The 20,638-nt window shown below is 38.4% G+C and overlaps 1 long non-coding RNA gene and 1 pseudogene across 1 annotated transcript; both read right to left on the reverse strand.

The window, feature by feature from the left end:
- Positions 1-1,782: 1,782 nt before the first annotated feature.
- LOC118229659 overlaps positions 1,783-20,638 on the reverse strand; it is a 34,536-nt pseudogene continuing 15,680 nt past the window's right edge.
- On the reverse strand, positions 3,071-4,091 carry LOC118228778. The gene is made up of 3 exons (XR_004765534.1): positions 3,978-4,091; positions 3,192-3,271; positions 3,071-3,081 (listed from the first exon to the last, which is right to left on the reverse strand). It is a non-coding gene; the product is annotated as an uncharacterized LOC118228778 (long non-coding RNA).

Below are 20,638 nucleotides of genomic sequence, written 5' to 3' on the forward strand. Positions count from 1 at the left end.
GCTTTGCAAGAGAGAGAGAGAGAGAGAAACGGTCTGTACCTATGGCAGCAGCTGCGACTGACTGTAGCTTGTATCTGCAAGTGTGTTGATCACATTCTGAATGTGTTAATCAATGGAAAATTATCCAATGTTAAATTGTAAATATCTTTAAAAAATATCTACGCTATTTTCGCAAAAAGCACAAGCAACTGGCTGAACTCTAGCCAAACTTGGTTGATCTTGCTGAACAGCTGTAGGAGAAGTGGTGTACAGAATGTTGATGTGGAATAAGGAGAAATAATAAGGAGAACACTAAACTTTCTTTTCTGGTGAACTTAAATGCCCTCCAGTGGGACCATAACTTTGTCTACGACCCCATCTTTGAACAAAGCATCACTTTATAAGCATGAATATGCTCATCAAATATTCAAATACTGTCACAGCTCAAAATCTTTTTCTCTGATCCGTCATAATTATAAATTCATTTTATATCACAATGGCGAGTCGTTAGGAGAATAGCTGGCTTTTTGGCAGTGCACATTCACTCAGTATCAGTACGATCTTCATGATGCAGAGCCCCCCTGGCAGTATGCAGTTAGATTACTTAGGAATGGCTGGCCACAATGGTTACAATTTAGTTAAATTAATTTGGTAACTTGATCGACTTGAAAGTAAATCTATCACTGTTCAGGTAAGCAAACATATGCTATACAAAATATTATGGTACAAAAGAGAGCATGGGGTGGTCAGATAAACCAGCTATGTTTTACATGGATTCTTCTTGGATTGAGTTTAAAATGGTGAGCAAACAGCGTTACCTTGAATACGAGCAGAACAATTTTGGATAACAGACACATGTACATTACATTACATTACAGGCATTTGGCAGACGCTCTTATCCAGAGCGACGTACAACAAAGTGTATAACCATAACCAGGAACAAGTATAACGAAACCCCTAGAAAGAAGTACCGGTCCAAGTGCAGGGAACAACCGCATAGTTCAACTTGGACCCTGATGGTTAAACTGATTAACACTAACAACGAGAACTGCAACAACGTAATCTATGAAAAAAATACAAGTAGTCGTTAAGACAGTTAATGCCCCCAAGTCACCTACGAAACAGCTGCCTAGTTACAACCCTAGGCTTAGTCATTTACAGGGGGGAAGGGAGGGATGGGGAGAGGTGCAGCCTGAAGAGGTTAGTCTTCAGTCATTGTTTGAAAAAGACAAAGGGGCCAGTATTGTATATACTGAAAGTGAATGCAATATTTTTTCTGAATTGTTTATTTGGCGATCTGAGGTACTTTTCTGAAAGCTGAAAGAGTATATGATTTTTTAATGTAAAAATAAATGAGACTGGGTAACCATAGAAAGTACAAAAAAAGAGAAGTTTTCATGATGTGGGTTATTGTATAATAGGTGGTCGGGGGATAGGGAGGCTCCTTTTATTTTACTGCCATTTATTGGCCTGAGTAGTGATAAGAGAATAAGTGGCGTTTTTGGCGAGAAAGGAGTCTGCTGCAGGCGCTGACCTAAAATTTTCAGCATGTTTGCGGCCCATTTTAAAATAATCTGTGGATATTTTCTTCATTAACATTCTGTGGGCACCGGTGCCCATACCACTAGGGTGTAGGTGGCTTACAAAAAAGGAAGGATGGAAGAAGCAGGTCTGCAGTGCTTTCTATGATTAGATTAGAAGCACTATATTTTTCCATTTCAGTGCTGGTCACATCATACTGCAAAAAATACCTTGATGTGTGACATCATGGGTACCTCACAACTTTCAGTTTCATGTTATTAAAATGAAATCCTATGGTTGGACTTTTACTGGCAAAGGTGTGGTTTGAATGGAGAGGCTCTGTGATGTTGCTTTAATGTCTTTTGGAAATAATATGGAAGATCTGAATGCATGTAGAGCGCACTGAGAGGGAATTAAAGGGAACCTTCCCCCTTTAGCAGTTGTGTGTATTAGTTTTGTAGAAGGACAGGGGAGTGATTAAGTATTATATTTGTATTGTTTGGTTGCAATCTTGAAAATCAGTTCACAGCCCTTTTTGATCGCAAAGTCACATAGAGCATATTGTATACAACCAGCATACATGGGAATCTTGATATACAAATGATATGTGCTTGATTCAGATTCTAAAACAGACAAAATATTAATTATGGAGTACATGTATTTTTTACGGACTTGTGATAGTTCAGCATTTTCTATTATACAGTACATTCTCTTGAAGATACTATAATTTGAAAGTATGTTGAAAACAGACAGAACATTGAGCCTTGAGAGGCGCTTTCTTAAAGAGAAACATTAGGTTTAGGTTGACGGAGCATTAACCTACCCATCATATTACATAGCACTTTGGTAAATTCATTTTAATTCTTATAACAAATTTAAAATAATACATTTGAATAGTCCAAAAGAGCAGTGTGCCCTAGGTCTCATGAAGGTAAACATCTCAAGCAACCCACAAATGTATATTATGTAAATGTAATCATGTGTGCAATCAACAGGGTACATTCGTAGATTTAAAAATGATTATAATAAATTTGTGTCCTTTAAATAAAAAATACAATTTATATTTCAAAAACTGCATTTTTTGGTGTTTTGTTTTCACCTAATAGCACAGAAACTGGACTAAATTACTGGATGGATTACTCCTATAACCGTGATACGGTTAGGGTCCCAGACGCAGTCTTCTTCAAGGTTGCTCTCCACCATGCCACAGTTAGGAGGGCACCAGGCCGTGTCATAACCATAGCGTGTGTGCCAGGTCTTCTGCATGGGGTGCCCTTGATAGTCAATTTTCTTCACTTTGCCAACTTTAACCCAGAGCTTCAGCACGACTCGTTCACGCTCATGGAGCTTCAAGGGGTACCTGCTGGCCTTCTGTAGGTCACGGCTGACATAAACACCTGGTCCTAACATGCCATCTTTAGACTGACGAAACCCAGTGGCCTTAATTTGTGCAGCAGCCTCCTTAGATGTTCCATGGTACATGATGTATGTCTGACCATCTCTGGGTTCTGCGTAGCTTTGCAGACATGGGACCGCTGAAGGCCCAGAATCCTCTTCTGCCCACATGGTACAGTTGGGTTTCTGAAAAATGACTGGAGTGAGTTCAAATCTTTAGTACATGCCCCAATATAAAAGTGATATACATTGTCAATATTTAACAGGACATTATAGATATATTCTAAATTACTAACTTGATTTTTTTTTTAATTCTGTGAAAATGACGGTGACACCCCTGGGAGGGAGATGCGGAAGTTCCGGGAAACACAATTTACTGCATGGAGAGAGAGAGAGCACACCCACACAAACACAAAATCAAACACCCCTTCACCCTTCCCCCTCACGAGTTTCGGGCAAAAGCAATTATCTAAAACAACAAATTGAAATAACAAATACAAAATAAAGTAAAACAGAGCGACACCTATCAGTTCCCTGCTCATAGCCGGCCTGCTTTCCAGCGGACCAGTTCCTCCTACTTTTCAGTGGTGGTTCACTTTCTTTGGCTCAGATAAACGAAAGTGAAACCAAAATATAATGAAAATCATAAACTCTCTCTCTCCACCAGCCGAGACCAAGACCAATCCTCTACTCAGGCAAACATAATGCTGCAGACTGATTCCTGCAATGCTCCACTACTTAAATAGAGTTGTTGCAGGGTAACTGTGTTTTAATTTGCATTTGCATTTACATTAGCACATTGTCTTTAAAAAACAAAATCACTACACCAAACAAACCATACCAAATGTGTTTGTAACAGCTCAATGCTAGATTGCAATACACAAAGAGACATGCTTAATTATTTTAAAAATCTGGTGCTAAATCCTCAATTAAAATATATATTTTCAGCCAGGTAACACGCACACACACACCTCTATTATTATCTAAACCCTTGTGTCAAAAGTTACAAAAAATGCAAAAAATGAGATTCCTTTACATATTTACCTACATAACATCCATATACAATTAAGCATAATTCTCACCTTGAGAAAAGAGAGAGAGTTGGCTTCTGCAGATCTGTCAACAGAAAGCAGTTTTCACCTTATTTTGTTCCAGGCAAACAGAGAACACATTTCATAGGAGTCTGTGTTTTATAAACTGTGGGACCACACCCTCATAATGAGGAAGAGGGCTGTCTTTATGTTTTATTGACTTGTTTGTCTGTGTAAGTTTCAGGAGAACTGAGAAATGCAGTTATAAGATTTAAGAAATTGGAAAGTTAGTTATATAAGCCTCAATGTGAAGCCATATTTGATATTTCTTTTTTTTTTTCTATGCACAGATACAGCAGCTACCCTGTCACACATTTTTATTGTTCTGCTAGTTTCTTATGTTGATTACAATGTGCAAATTACAATGTGACATAGGCCATAAGGAACTGGAAGCAGTTGTCTATGTTAAAACAAATTTTAATCCACATGCTGATTCACAATGTACTGTATCACTTACAAACTTTCTGAAAAAGTAGTCTCAGATTTTTTTTGTGTGCAATATAACTTCTACCTAAAAAGTAAACTCTTCTTTTCATCATTTTTTGATATTTGAGATCAGTGTGTAGCAAATATTTTTTATTAAAAGGTAGTCTCACTGGTTAGCAAGAGGGGGAAATTGAAACTAATCTTAAGTTTCATTTTCCTGTAACTCCGCTTACAATGTCTCCACCCTATGCTCCTCTTTTCAAAGGTAATGTATTTTATGGGTGTGTGCAAGTGTGTGTTTGTGTGTGTGCGCATGCATGCGAAAAAATGGGAATTTCCTGTTCTTACTTCAGGAATTTCCAAACATGGTAGTGTCGGCTAGTAAAATTTAAGATGAACGTTATTTTACAATCCTTATAAGTTAAACAAACAAGGACATGCCGAGAGAGCAGTCTGATGGGGAATTGTCTGACATAATCTTTTATGTTGACTACAAAACAATGACCTGTGAAAAGTTTTTTAGATGACCAGTGTGACAAAAAACTATGTACAGTGCAGTGTGTAAGTATTTGGACAGTGACACACAGCTTTTGTTGTTTTGGCTCTGTGCTCCAGCAATGAGCATGTGGTCATAGTGCAGACTGTTAACTTTAATTTGTGGGTATTTGCATCCATATTGGGTGAACTTTGTGTGAATGACAGCCCTTTTTTATAGATGATTTCTGTGTACATTTATGTGTATATGTGTTTCTTTAGCATATAAGAACCCCATCTTACAAATAGCTCACTCGTCTCTTCCATCTCTTCATGAGACTATATCACTGTATCCCAGAGAGCTTTCTTCCAGATCAACAGACTGAATATGTTCCAGGTCCTGAAGCTTCCCAGTGTTCAGAAACCCACCACAAGATCTCCTCAGTTCTGTGTCTCAATGAGGTGCACCTTTCAAACTACATTTGGAGGCATTTTCAGATGAAATATGTTGTTTTATATTTCTTGTCAAAACAAAAAGATGTAGCTTCTTTAAATTTTGAGTAAGCATGATAGAAATGTCTTGTGTAAAAAATGTTCCTTTACATTTTGACCTACAAAATATGCATATACAGTAAAGCATAAATCTCACCTTGAGAAAAATGCAGGTTAGCTTCTGCAGATCTGTCAATAGAAAGTAGTTTTATCCTCATTTTGTCCCAGGTAAACATAGAACAAATTCCCTAGGAGTCCGTGTTTTAAAAACTGTGAGGCCATTCTCCCATAATGATGAAGAGGGTTGTCTTTATGTTTTATTGACTTGTTTCACTTTGTAAGTTTCAGGAGAACTGAGAAATACAATTATAAGATCTAAGAAATTCTCCTAGTCTCTTATGTTGGTTATAATGTGCAACTTACAATGTGACATAGGCCATAAGGAACTGGAAGCAGTTGTCTATGTTAAAATTAAATTTACGAAAAAGTAGTCTCAGATTTTTTTTTTGTACAATATTACTCCTACCTAAAAAGTACACTCTTCTTTTCATCATGTTTTGATACTTGAGATCAGTCTGTAGCAAAGATTTCTTTTATTAAAATGTAGTCTGACTGGGTAACAAGAGGTGGAAAGGGAAACTAATCGGGAGTTTAATTTTCCTGTAACTCCACTTACAATGTCTCCACCCCATGCTAACAATACTCTTTTCAAAGGAAATGCATTTTATGGGTGTGTGCGTTCGTGTGCATGCATGCGAAAAAATGGGAATTTCCTGTTCTTACTGCAGGAATTTACAAACATGGTAGTGTCAGCTAGTATATTTTAAGATGAACGTTATTTTACAATCCTTATAAGTTAGACAAACAAGGACATGCCGAGAGAGCAGTCTGATGGGGAATTATCTGACATAATCTTTTATGTTGACTGCAAAGCAATGGCCTGTGAAAAGATTTTTAAATGACCAGTGTGACACAGAAAAACATGTACAGTGCAGTGTGTAAGTATTTGGACAGCGACACAGTTTTTGTTGTTTTGGCTCTGTTCTCCAGCAATGAACATTAGATCAACATGCAGACTGTCAGCTTTAATTTGAGGGTATTTACATCAATATTGGGTGAACTTTGTATGAATGACAGCCCCTTTTATAGCTTATTTATGTGTACATGTATGTGTATGTGTGTTTTTTAACATATAAGAACACCGTCTTACAAATAGTTCACTCATCTCTTCCATCTCTTTATGAGACTATATCACTGTATCCCAGATAGCTTTCCTCCAGATCAACAGACTGAATAGGTTCCAGGTCCTGAAGCTTCCCAGTGTTCAGAAACCCACCACAAGATCTCCTCAGTTCTGTGTCTCAATGAGGTGCACCTTTCAAACTACATTTGGAGGCATTTTCAAATGAAATATGTTGTTTTATATTTCTTGTCAAAACAAAAAGATGTAGCTTCTTTACATTTTGAGTAAGCATGATAGAAATGTCTTGTGTAAAAAATGTTCCTTTACATTTTGACCTACAAAATATGCATATACAATAAAGCATAAATCTCACCTTGAGAAAAATGCAGGTTAGCTTCTGCAGATCTGTCAATAGAAAGTAGTTTTATCCTCATTTTGTCCCAGGTAAACATAGAACAAATTCCCTAGGAGTCCGTGTTTTAAAAACTGTGAGGCCATTCTCCCATAATGATGAAGAGGGTTGTCTTTATGTTTTATTGACTTGTTTCACTTTGTAAGTTTCAGGAGAACTGAGAAATACAATTATAAGATCTAAGAAATTGTAAAGTTAGTTATTCAAGCCTTAATGTGAAGTCATATTTGATATTTCATTGTTTTTTTTCTATGCCCAGATACAGCAGCAACCCTGTCACACATGTTTTTGTTCTGCTAGTTTCTTATGTTGATTACAATGACCAAATTATAATGTGACATTGGCCATAAGGAACTGGAATCAGTTGTCTATGTCAGTATAAACATTTAGCACAATATTACTCAGTGTGCAGAACAACATCAGGTCATTTCTAATAAAGGCTTCCGGCCTGAAAGGCCAAAAATAGAAAACACCATGTAAAAAGATTCTCCTTACAACACACAAGGCCTCCCCTGGTTTCGCCACTAGATGAAGCGCCAGCCCCATTATTCGATTTGGCCTCACCCAGCCAAATTTCTCCACGGTCCTCCACTGCAACAGGGGCATTCAGGAGCCACATCGTAGCCTGGCAGGCTGCATCAGCCCCAGAATGGATTCTGAGCACAATAGCCAAAGGCTACAGACTCCAGTTCAGAGTGAAACCACCTTGTTTCAACTGAGTCATTTATTCTCAAACCAAAGAGAGTATAGCCCATGTTTTAGAGGAGGAAATCTCTTCCCTCTCACACAAAGGGGTGATCTGTTTGGTTCCAAGAGATCTAGCCCAACACGGCTTTTATTCTCATTACTTCCTGGTTCCAAAGAAGGACAGCTTACTACATCCAATCTTGGATCTCAGGGTGCTGAACAAACATTTGAGGCAATAGAACTTCAAAATGTTAACGTATAGCACTCTTTAACGTTCAATATGTCAGAACGATTGGTTCACATCAAGCAATCTGAAAGATGCCTTTTTCCACATAGACATCTGTCCTCCACACACAAAATTTCTCCGCTTTACGAATACACAGTTCTACCCTTTGGCCTTTCCCTGAGCCTACAGGTTTTCTGTCTTTGTGTAGAGGCGGCTCTGGCCCCGTTGAGACTAATGGGAGTCAGAATTATGACTTATATAGACGATTGGCTTATCATCACTAATTCGGAAGTGAGAGTTGTGCAGGACACTCAGCTAGTTCTGACACATCTGTTGTCTCTTGGTTTCAGAGTAAACGTCCCCAAGAGCAATCTCTCTCCATCCCAGAATGTAACGTTCTTGGGACTGGACTTAAACTCTGTGTCGAAGTCAGCTCAGCTATCAGCAGACCGTATCTTATCACTCAGAGTCCATCTCCCTCAGTTCAAACCGGGCTCAAGAGTACAGTATCGCACGTGCCTCAGTCTGCAAGGACTGATGGTGTCAGCCTCTCAGGTCCTACCACTGGGGCTAATGAGGGGCTTTATGTGGTGGATTTCATACTTCCACCTCAGCCCTGTGGGCGGTCTCCATTGCCTCCTCTCGGTGACACGCGAGTGCTACGAAACTCTGCATCACTGGGAAAGCACAGACTTTTACACTCAGGGAACCCCCCTCAGGATTGTTCTCATGAGGAAAGTCGTGACGACTGATGCGTCCCTCTCTGGATGGGGTGCCACTCAGGAGGGACGTATTGTGAATGGAATGCAGTCAATCCCGCTCTGCTCAGCTCACATCAATTATATGGAGCTACTAAGCATTTGGATAGTTCTCAGATATTTTCTCCCCCATCTAAGGGGACATCATGTGCTAGCCCGCTGTGACAACACGACTGCGGTAGCATATGTCAGTCAGTAAGGTGGCATGTGCTCCCTCCAGCTCCACTGTCTAGCCCACAGACTGCTGGTCTGGGGCAGCCGTCACTTCCTGTTGATCCTGTTCCTGTTGTTCCTGTGTGACCCATCTTCCAGGCATTCTGAACATAGGCGTGGATCTGTTGTCAAGAGGAAACCCACTTTCCGGGGAATAGTGGTTACATCCCCAGATTGTGGAAATTCTGTAGCAGAAATTTTGCCGAGCAGCCATAGATCCCTTCACCTCGCACGCAAACGCCCATTGTCCTATGTTTTTCTCGCTATGGGACGAGAACGCGCGTCTCGGCGTGGACGAACTGGCCCACCCATAGCCCAGTGGGCTCCTTTATGTGTTTCCCCCCCTCACTCTCATCTTTCCCACTCTATCCAGAGTGAGAGAACAGAGCTTGACACTGATGCTAACAGCACCCAGGTGGCCAAAATCGCCATAGTTGGCAGAGATTATCCCTCTCCTTTATGCACATCCATGCGCACTCCCGTTACGCATAGATCTCCTGTCACAGGTGAACGGGGAAATACACCACCCCTGCCTGAGGCAAATAGCTCTTTGGAGAGGCATAACCTCTCGTGTGGTCGCTACCATCCAATGCACGAGAGCGCCCTTTACCAGGTCACTTTATGAAAATAAGTGGCAGGTATCTGAAGGATGGTGTACCTCTCGTCAGTGAGTACCTTACCAGTGCTCTGTTATTGACGTAGTGTGCTTTTTACAGAACCTTATGGATAAAGGGAAATCCTTTTCAACCATTAAGGTCTACCTGGCAGCTATCACTGCTTGTCATGTTGGTTTCAAAGACTATGCAGTGGGGCAACATGCCCTCATTTGCAGGTTTATGAAAGGGGCTCACCGTTCTCTGCCTGTTACTAAAAAGCACATCCCTTCTTGGGATTTATCACTGGTGCTGGAGGCTCTGTCTCTACAGTCATTCAAGCCTATAAATGAGAGAATTAAAATTGCTGTCTCTCAAGACAGCATTGCTGCTCGCTCTAGCTTCAACTAAGCGAGTCAGTGACCTCCATGCCCTCTCAGTGCATCCCTTGTGTGCAATATTCTCCCGTAATATGGATAGGGTTTTTCTTAAGCCCAATCCAGCCTTATTATGCCTAAAAGCTTTCCAGCTTTCACATGTGAGGTGTTGGAGTTTGCTGCTTTTCACCCACCACCTTCTCCTCTCAAGAGGATCAAAGGCTGCATATGCTATGTCCTGTGCGTGTTCTCCACATGCGTATGACAAGGACTATGGCTTTCAGAAAGAGCAACCAGCTCTTTGTCGCCTGGGGCCCGACCTGCAAAAGGAAAGCCATCTCTAAGCAGTGGCTGTCTCATTAGCTTGTGGAAACTATTGCTATAGCATATGATTCAAAGGGGATAACACCCCCTTCAGGCCTGAGGGCTCATTCTACGAGGGGTATGGCTGCATCATGGACCCTATTCCGTGGGGTCTCCTTGCAGTAGATTTGTTCAGCTGCAGGCTGGGCTTCTCCACATAGCTTTGCTAGGTTCTACCGCCTGAACGTTACCAGGACTCCAGTAGTCCACACAGTTCTGGGGGTGATCTCTCTGTGAAGCTCATGCATCTCCCCTCACCTGCTATGTGTTTAGTACTTCCTTACATGGGATGTGCTAGACATGGGATGCGCTCAAGGGGGAGAGGCTGCTCTTGCAGGCCTAACAGTGTCTCAGCTGTGAGCATAGGGCTATCTGGGAGTCCTCCATATCTCCCCATAGGTGGATCTGTGGTGTTCTGTGTAAGGACCCACACGCAGACCAGGGAAATCCAAAAAACGTTGTCTTTATTCAGTCCGAGGTTCGAAGCCAGGTAATCAGAGAGAGTACGGTGCCGAATCGAGTTTCCAAAAGAATAGTGAAAAAACAGGCAAAAAGTCAAAAACCAGGAGATCAGAATGGCGAAGGTACAAAGGGACAGGCAAAAGAGAAGTCAAGGCAAAGCGAAGGTCAAACCAGAAGCAAACAAAACCAAAAGGGGCAGGCAAACTCGAAGTCGTACAAAGGGGTGTCGCAGGAATCTCGATAGACAAAGGCTTACTAACAATCGGCACAATGAATTCGATCAACGTTCGGACACTGAACAGGTGGAAAAGACTGACATTTATACACTGGGGAAGATAACAATCAAGGAGGAGTTAAGTGAGTGAGGGAGGAGTAACAAACAACATCCAGGTGAAGAACATTAGGAAAACTAATTCAATGACAGGGGACTGACAAAACGCGGACTGGAATCACATAGACAACAATGATGATAGACGGCCTGGGTGAAGCAGGTAAAACACGTGCAGAGAGAGAGAGGTGCAGTCAGAGCAAGAGACAGGTGCAGACAATTGCAGAACTCAGCATTAGAGCAGGCTAGAAAGAAAAGGGGCGGAGCTACAGTGCAGCATGGAAAAGGGGAGACTGGTTAATGTATTAGTATAGTGATCTAAACTATAAAAAACCCAAAACTAGTGTGTGTTAGTCCATTAGTAATATTCACATGTTAGTATATTAGTGAGGTTAGTACTTTACAATCTATAAATTAGTAGGGATTAGTAGAAATTATTAAAACTAGAAATAAGCAGGAAGTAAGTAAAGCGAGACTGGAAAGAAGGGGGGAAACCACAAAAACCCGGAACCACCCGAATAGTGAAATCACACAAGTACAGGGGAGTGAAGCAGCTCAGGGAACACAGACACAGAGACAGTACTGGGGATACAAGTGACCGGGAATACAGACTACAACATATGTGTGACAGTCTTCAGCAACAGAGGTATATATTTCATTTGCAAAAGTTTGTAATGCAATTGTTTCAATATGGAGAGCTCCATAGTGTTTTGGACAAAGGCATTTTTTCTTTATTTGGATGTGTACTACACAATTTTAGATTTTCAATCAAACAATGCACATTCTGTTAAAGCAGACTCTCAGCTTTTATTAAAGCATATTTGGTCTAACCATGTGGAGATAACAGTACTTCCTATGCATAGCCTCCCCAACTGTAGAGGTCTTCTTTGGCCTACCAGGCCCTTAACAATTACTGAGCTCACCAGTGCTCTCTTTCTTCTTAATAATGTTCTAAACTGTTGATTTTAGTGAGCCTAAGTTTTAGCCCTATTTTTCAGCCCCATAATGACTTCCTTGACTTTCATAGCCACAACTCTGATCCTTTTGCTGGTAAATGCTAATAGCAGACTCCAAAGGCAATCAAAAGTCTAGCATCAAAACAAAATACTAAAAGACCTTTTACACTTGCATAAAAAAGCAACTAAACACACCTGACTAATCAGAGCCCCCTTGTGAAACCATTTGTCCACAACATTACGGTGCCCTGAAATTGAGGGGTATGAGAATCTGCACTTTATCCACTTGCTTGATTACAAATCTAAAATTATGTACAGAGCCAAATGACGAAGAAAAAAAACATGCCTTTGCCCCAAACATTATAGAGCCCTCTGTGTGTGTTTGTTTGTATAATGATCTGAAATTTGTTGATGGTTAGTTCATAAACTGGCAGAATCAACCAACAATTCTACCCAGACTATATGTTGGATTGGACCCTAACTTTAGTGCCACAGGATAAAAATTACAAGGTGGAAAAAGCCAGAAAAGCAATAATGGATCAAACACACAACTATGGAACCAGGAAAATAAATAAAAAAATAAATAAAAAAATAAATAAATAAATAGAAAAAAGTGATACTTGTCTGTGCCAAAATGTTACTCAAAAGCTAAACTTTGAAAGTTTAGCTTTTTTGTAACATTAGTTACTCAAATGTCAAACTTCAAATACAGTACAAAAGCTATTAGTATTTCAAATAATGGTATTTGTGGTCACAAGGATCACTTTACAAGGACGAGCTCGATGTTTCTTCTGAGAATTACAATGCAGTTTCAATGGACATTCAGAAGCACCAGGAACTTCTGCAATGACCACAGTTTCCTGTAGTTAACCCTTTCTCCCAAAGTATTTATAAAAGATTAATTTAAAAATGTTACCTGTGTGTACTACTCTTAAATAAAACCTTACAGTTTTACGGCAACACACAGTAGAGAACTTACGGCATTATTTGAAGGGCATGTGTGGCATCAAGACTATGTATCAAAATTTAGGAAATACGTGAAGAATTATTCACGGTATACACAATTTGTACATAAAAATGCAACTGCACTGTTTATTTCACATAATTCACATGAGTTAGGGTCAAAATAATTATACAAATTTCACCACAACATCTATTCCACCACTGCAAAAACAATTGTGTCGATAACTAAAAGCAGTGAAATTTTCTAAGGTTTCTTTCCAAGATGTCCCCAAACCACTTCAAATTGTTCATTTTGGACGATGCTCTGAACACATAATCTACACCACAAAAACACATTTTCTTCACTCAAAACCAGATATTTTGAACAAATAAGAGAAGAGATTCAATTTTAACATGGTTTTAGCATCAGTATCTTAAAATAATTAACATTATATTCAATATTGAAATGTGTGCATTAGCTGGTAGGAATTATGACTGAAAAACTAATATTAAGTCCGGGTTGAATGCACTTTGCTGTTGCTGACGTTACTGGTGTGAACATCACCCACCTATTGACAGATAATTTATCAGAAGCTTTGCAAAAGAAAGAGAGAAGATCCGCACCTATGGCAGCAGCTGCGACCGACTGTAGCTTGTATCTGCAAGTGTGTTGTTCACATTCCGAACGTGTTAATCAATGGAAAATTACCGAATGTGAAATTGTAAATATCTTTTAAAAATATCGGCACTATTTTCACAAAAAGCACAAGCAACTAGCTGAACTCTAGCCTAACTTGGTAGATCTTGCTGAAAAGCTGTAGAAGTGGTGTACAGAATTTTAATGTGGAATAAGAAGAAATATTAAGGAAAACACTAAACTCGCTTTTTTGGTGAAATTAAATGCACTCCAGTGGGGCCATAACTTCGTCTACGACCCCATCTTTGAGCAAACCTTCACTGTATAAACATGAATATGAAGCCTCTAATTGAGATCTCCTTTTTCCGGCTCTTCAAAGATTTCTATCGCAACTTAAAACCTTTTTTCTTTGAACCGCTATAATTATAAATACATTTTATAGCACAATCTTCATGACACAAAACCCCCCAAAAGTGAATGAAATGTATGTATATTACATATGGACATTTAAAACATAAAAATTGTTGGCCTGAAAGTGGTATGCTGCAGGTGCTGACCTCAATATTGTGGCAGGTTAGTGGCCCATTTTTGTGGTTATGAAAAAGGGAAGAGCAAGTCAGCAGTGGTTTGTATGATTAGATTAGAAGCACTATATGTTTCCAGGAAGAAACGTCCATTGCAGTGCTGGTTGCATCATACTGTACAATCATTGCAAAAAATACCTTGATGTGTGACATCATGGGTACCTTACAACTTTCAGTTTCATGTTATTAAAATGAAATCCTATGGCCAGACTTTTACTGACAAAGGTGTGATTAACTCTCATTTGAATGGAGAGGCTCTGTGATGTTGTTCTAATGTCTGTATGGAAGTAATATGGAAAATTTGAATGCATGAGGAGAGCACTGAGGTGGAATTAAAGGGAACCTCCCCCTTGCATTTTGTGTATGTTAGTTCTGTAAAAGGACATGGGAGTGATTAAGTATTATATTTTTATTGTTTTGTTGGAATCTTGAAAATCAGTTCTCAGCCCTTTCTCACAGCAAAGTCACATAGAGGATATTGTATACAAACAAGATATGGGAATCTTGATATACGTGTGATACATGTGCTTGATTCAGATTCTAAAACAGACAACATAATTCTAGAGTAAATAAATTTTTACGGACTTGTGATAGTTCAGCATATTCTATTATACAGTACATTCTCTTGAAGATACTGTAATTTGAAAGTATGTTGAAAACAGACAGAACATTGAGCCTTGAGAGGAATCTTAAAGAGAAACATTTGTTTAGGTTGACGGAGCATTAACCTACCCATTATTACATAGCACTTTGGTAAATTCATTTTAATTCTTATGACATTTTTAAAATAATACATTTGAATAGTTCAAAAGAGCAGTGTGGCCTAGGTCTCATGAAGGTAAACATCTCAAGCAACCCACAAACCTATGTTATGTAAATGGAATCATGTGTGCAATCAACAGGGTACATTCGTAGATTTAAAAATGAGTATAATAAATTTGTGTCCTTTAAATAAAAAATACAATTTATATTTCAAAAACTGCATTTTTTGGTGTTTTGTTTTCACCTAATAGCACACTAACTGGACTTAATTACTGGATGGATTACTTCTATAACCGTGATACTGTTAGGGTCCCAGACGCAGTCTTCTTCAAGGCCGCTCTCCACCATCCTACAGTTAGGAGGGCACCAGGCCGTGTCATAACCATAGAGTGTGTGCCAGGTCTTCTGCATGGGGTGCCCTTGATAGTCAATTTTCTTCACTTTGCCAACTTTAACCCAGAGCTTCAGCATGACTTGTTCATGCTTAGGGAGCTTCAAGGGGTACCTGCTGGCCTTCTGTAGGTCACGGCTGACATAAACACCCCGTCCTAACATGCCATCTTCAGACTGACGAAACCCAGTGGCCATAATTTGTTTAGCAGCCTCCTTAGATGTTCCATGGTACATGATGTATGTCTGACCATCTCTGGGTTCTGCGTAGCTTTGCAGACATGGGAACACTGAAGGCCCAGAATCCTTTTCTGCCCACATGGTACAGTTGGGTTTCTGAAATATGATGGAGTGAGTTAAACTCTTTAGTACATGCCATAATATAACAGTTTAATAACATTTACCTTGTCCATTATTAACAGGACACTATAGATATGTTCTAAATTTCGAACTTAATCTTTTTATAATTCCGTGAAACTGACTGTGACACCCATGGGAGGGAGACGCGGCAGTTCTGGGAAACACAATTTACCACATGGAGAGAGAGAGAGAGACACAAACACAAAATCAAACAAATATACCTTCACCTTTTCACTTCAAGGGTTCCAGGCAAAAACAATCATCTACTTTCTTTGTCTTGCGTGCTCAGACAAAGAAAACTGAAACCAAAATTAAGTGAAAATGATTGACGTGCTCCTGGTCTCGGCGAACCAAACCGTGGAGAGAAACACACCTTTAAGCATCTGGACTGATTGGTTAATGCAACCCAGGTGCGTGTGCTCCCTCTACCACCCGGGGTGAGCGAGACCAAATGCCACAGATTGATTCCTACAATACTCCACTGGTTAAATACGGTCATTGCAGGGTACTGTATATTAATTTGTAGTTGAAACTTGCATTTGCATTTACATTAGCACGTTGTCTTTAAAAAACAAAATCATCATACAAAACAAACCATACCAAATGTTCTTGCAACAGCTCAATGCTAGATTTAAATGTATTAAGAGACATTCTGTATACATATATATATATATATATATATATATATATATATATATATATAATATATATACATACTCATGGGCAAAAAAAGAAAAATGGGCCAAACCCAAAATGGCAAAATATTAAGCTTTCAATGGTCTTAACAACACATCATTGGTCAGAAAATGAGCAAGAATTAAACAAATGCACTCCTGAAACCTCTTGTGCCACCATTTGCTCGTTTACTAATGTGAACTGTTTGGGAAAAAGCTAGAAACAGGGAGATTCACTTATACAGTTGACAAATTAACATAATGTCAAATAAAAGAGTCATGTTTTGTATTTGGTTGCATATCATTTGCATGCAAGCTAGAAACAGGAACATTCACTTATACAGTTGACAAATTAACATAATGTCAAATAAATGAGTCATGTTTTGTATTTGGTTGCATATCATTTGCACCCCCCAATTCACATAGAGATCCATTCAAGTGCATAGAGTTTTTGTATCGCTTGTAGGACAACCTAAAAATAAGATACCCAGACTCTGATGATGTTGATAGGTCACAGACATCAGGAAGTCATGGCATGCAAATGATATGCAACCAAATACAAAACATGACTTTTTTATTTGACATTATGTTAATTTGTTTACTGTATAAGTGAATTTCCCTGTTTCTAGCTTTTCCCCAAACAGCTCACTGCAGCAAAAGTAAATGAGCAAATGGTGGCACAGGAGGTCTCAGGAGTGCATTTGTTTAATTCTTGCTAATTATCAATGATTTGTTGTTAAGACCATTAAAAGCTTATTATTTTGCTATTTTGGGCTTGGCCCATTTTTTTTTTTTTTTTTTTTTTTTTGCCCAGGAGTGTGTGTATATAAATATATCCATCCATCCATCCATTATCTATACCCACTAACCCAGTGTGCATTGTGCAAGAGGCAGGAATACACCCTGGACAAGCCGTCAATCTATCACAGGACACACACACACACTCACACACACACATACACACACACACACATAAATATACATATACTTACAAAACATTCATATACAATAAAGCATTAATCTCACCTTGTGAAAAATGCAAGTTGGTTTCTGCAGATCTGTCTATAGAGAGCAAATTTTCAAGGCGTCTGTGTTTTATAAACTGTGAGACCACACCCCTGTAATGAGAAAGAGGGTTGTCTTTGTCTCATTGACACGTTTCTCTGTGTACGTTTCAGGAGAACTGACAAATAAAGTTATAAGATCTAAGAAATTGGAAAGTTAGTTATTTAAGGCTCAATGTAAAGTCATATTTTATATTTCTTTATTTTCTATGCACAGATACAGCAGCAACCCTGCCACACATTTTTATTGTTCTCCTAGTTTCTTATGTTTATTACAATGTGCAAATTACAATATGACATATGCCATAAGGAACTGGAAGCAGTTGTCTATGTTAAAATAAAATTTATGAAAAAGTAGTTTCAGATATTTTTTAGTACAATATTACTCATACGTAAAAAGTGAACTCTTCGTTTCATCATGTTTTGATATTTGAGATCAGTGTGTACCAAAGATTTTTTATTAAAATGTAGTCTGACTGGGTAACAAGAGGAAACTAATCTTAAGTTTAATTTTTCTGTAACTCCGCTTACAATGTCTCCACCCTATGCTAACAATACTCTTTTCAAAGGTAATGCATTTTATGGCTGTGTGCGCATGTGCGTTCGTGTGCAAAAGAATGGGAATTTTCTGTTCTTCTCGTTTTCATATTTGAGATCAGTGTGTAGCAAAATTTTTTTTATTAAATGTGAAATTTTATGAATTGTATATTTATGAATTTTTTACATTTCTCCCTCTTGTTACCCAGTGAGACATTTTACTTTTTAATAAAAAATCATTGCTACACACTGATCTCAAATATCAAAACATACTAGCCAACACTACCATGTTTGGAAATTTCTGCAGCAAGAACAGCAGTGATATCAGTAATTCCTGCAGTGATATCAGCACTTGCTGATATAAATGAAACCTGACCATACTAGCCGACATTACCATGTTTGGAAAATCTTGCAGTAAGAACAGGAAATATCCTTTTTTTTTTCACATGCAAGCGCACACACAAACACACACAAGCACACACCCATTAAATACATTACCTTTGAAAAGAGTAATGTATTTAATGGGTGTGTGTTTGTGTGCGTTTGTGTGTGCGCTTGCATGTGAATACAATGGGAATTTCCTGTTCTTACTGCAGGAATTTCCAAAAATGGTAGCGTCGACTAGTATAATTTAAGGTGAACATCATTTAACAATCCTTATAAGTAAAAATAACAAGGACATGCCAAGAGAGCAGTCTGAGGGAAATTATCTGACACAATCTTTTATGTTGACTACAAAGCAATGGCCTGTGAAAAGATTTTTAAATGATCAGTGTGACAAAGAAAAATATGTGCAAGTACAATGTGTAAGTATTTTTTTACAGTAACATCGTTTTGTTTGTTTTGTGCTTCATCTATGAACATGAGGTCAAAGTGCAGACTGTCAGCTTTAATTTGAGGGCATTTACATCCATATTGGGCATTTTTTGTATGAATGACAGCACTTTTCATAGATGATTTATGTGTATACGTATGTGTATATGTGTGTTTTTAGCATATAAGAACCCCATCTTACAAATAGTTCACTCATCTCTTCATAAGACTATATCACTGTATCCCAGAGAGCTTTCTTCCAGATCAAGAGACTGAATATGTTCCAGGTCCTGAAGCTTCCCAGTGTTCAGAAACCCACCACAAGATCTCTTCAGTTCTGTTTCTCAATGAGATGCACATTTCAAACAGCATTCGCAGGCATTTTCAAATGAAATATGTTGTTTTATATTTAGATTTTTTAAATTTAGAGTAAGCATGATAGAAATTGCTTGTGTTAAAAGATACAAAAAATGTTCCTTTACATTTTGACCTACAAAGCATGCATATACAATAAAGCATAAATCTCACCTTAAGAAAAATGCAAGTTAGCTTCTGCAGATCTGTCAATAGAAAACAATTTTATCCTCATTTTGTCCCAGGTAAACAGAGAACAAATTTGCTAGGAGTTTGTGTTTTAAAAACTGAGAGAGCATACCCCCAGATATAAGATTAAAGAAATTGGAAAGTCATATTTGATATTTTTTTCTATCCACAGATACAGCAGCAACCATGTCACACAGTTTCATTGTTCTCCTAGTTTGTTGATTACAATGTGACATAGGACATAAGAAACTGGAAGCAGCTGTCTAACTTTAATTTTTAACATGCTGATTCACAATGTACTGTGTCACTTACAACATTTATGATAAAGTAGTCTCAGATTATTTTTTAGTACAATATTACTCCTACCTAAAAAGTAAATTCTTCTTTTCATCATGTTTTGACATTTGAGATCAGTGTGTAGCAAAGATTTTTTTATTACAATATAGTCTGACTGGGTAACAAGAGGGAGAAAGCGAAACTAATCTTAGGTTTCATTTCCCTTTAACTCCGCTTACAATGTCTCCACCCTGTGCTAACAAAACTGTTTTTAAAGGTAGTGTATTTTATGGGTGTGAGAGTGTGTGTGTCTTCAGTTCAGTGTCTCAAATGATGAAACTTTCAAACTACATTCACAGCCTTTTTCTTTTTTCTTTTTTTTGAAATATGTTGTTTTATATTTTATGTCAAGGCAGAAAGATCACCTTTAAACTTTAGCTTCTTTCAATTTAGGGCAAGCATTTAGAAATCGCTTTTGTGTGCTTGCTGATATAAATGAGCCCTGACCAACAAAATAATGTCATTTTATAAAAATACTGTATGTGTGACAGTCTTCAGCAACAGAGATATATATTTCATTTGAAAAAGCTGGTAATGCAATTGTTTCAATATGGAGAGCTCCATAGTGTTTTGGACAAAGGTACTTTGGTTATTTGGATGTGTACTACAGAATTTTAGATTTTCAATCAAACAATGCACATTCTGTTAAAGCAGACTCTCAGCTTTTATTAAAGCATATTTGGTCTCACCATGTGAGGATAACAGTACTTCCTATGCATAGCCTCCCCAACTGTAGAGGTCTTCTTTGGCCTACCAGGCCCTTAGCAATTACTGAGCTCACCAGTGCTCTCTTTCTTCTTAATAATGTTCTAAACTGTTGATTTTAGTGAGCCTAAGGTTTAGCCCTATTTTTCAGCCCCATAATGACTTCCTTGACTTTCATAGCCACAACTCTGATCCTTTTGCTGGTAAATGCTAATAGCAGACTCCAAAGGCAATCAAAAGTCTAGCATCAAAACGAAATACTAAAAGACCTTTTACACTTGCATAAAAAAGCAACTGAACACACCTGACTAATCAGAGCCCCCTTGTGAAACCATTTGTCCACAACATTACGGTG

The sequence above is a fragment of the Anguilla anguilla genome, chromosome 6 (genome assembly GCF_013347855.1).
Source record: "Anguilla anguilla isolate fAngAng1 chromosome 6, fAngAng1.pri, whole genome shotgun sequence".
Taxonomy (NCBI): Eukaryota; Metazoa; Chordata; class Actinopteri; order Anguilliformes; family Anguillidae; genus Anguilla; species Anguilla anguilla.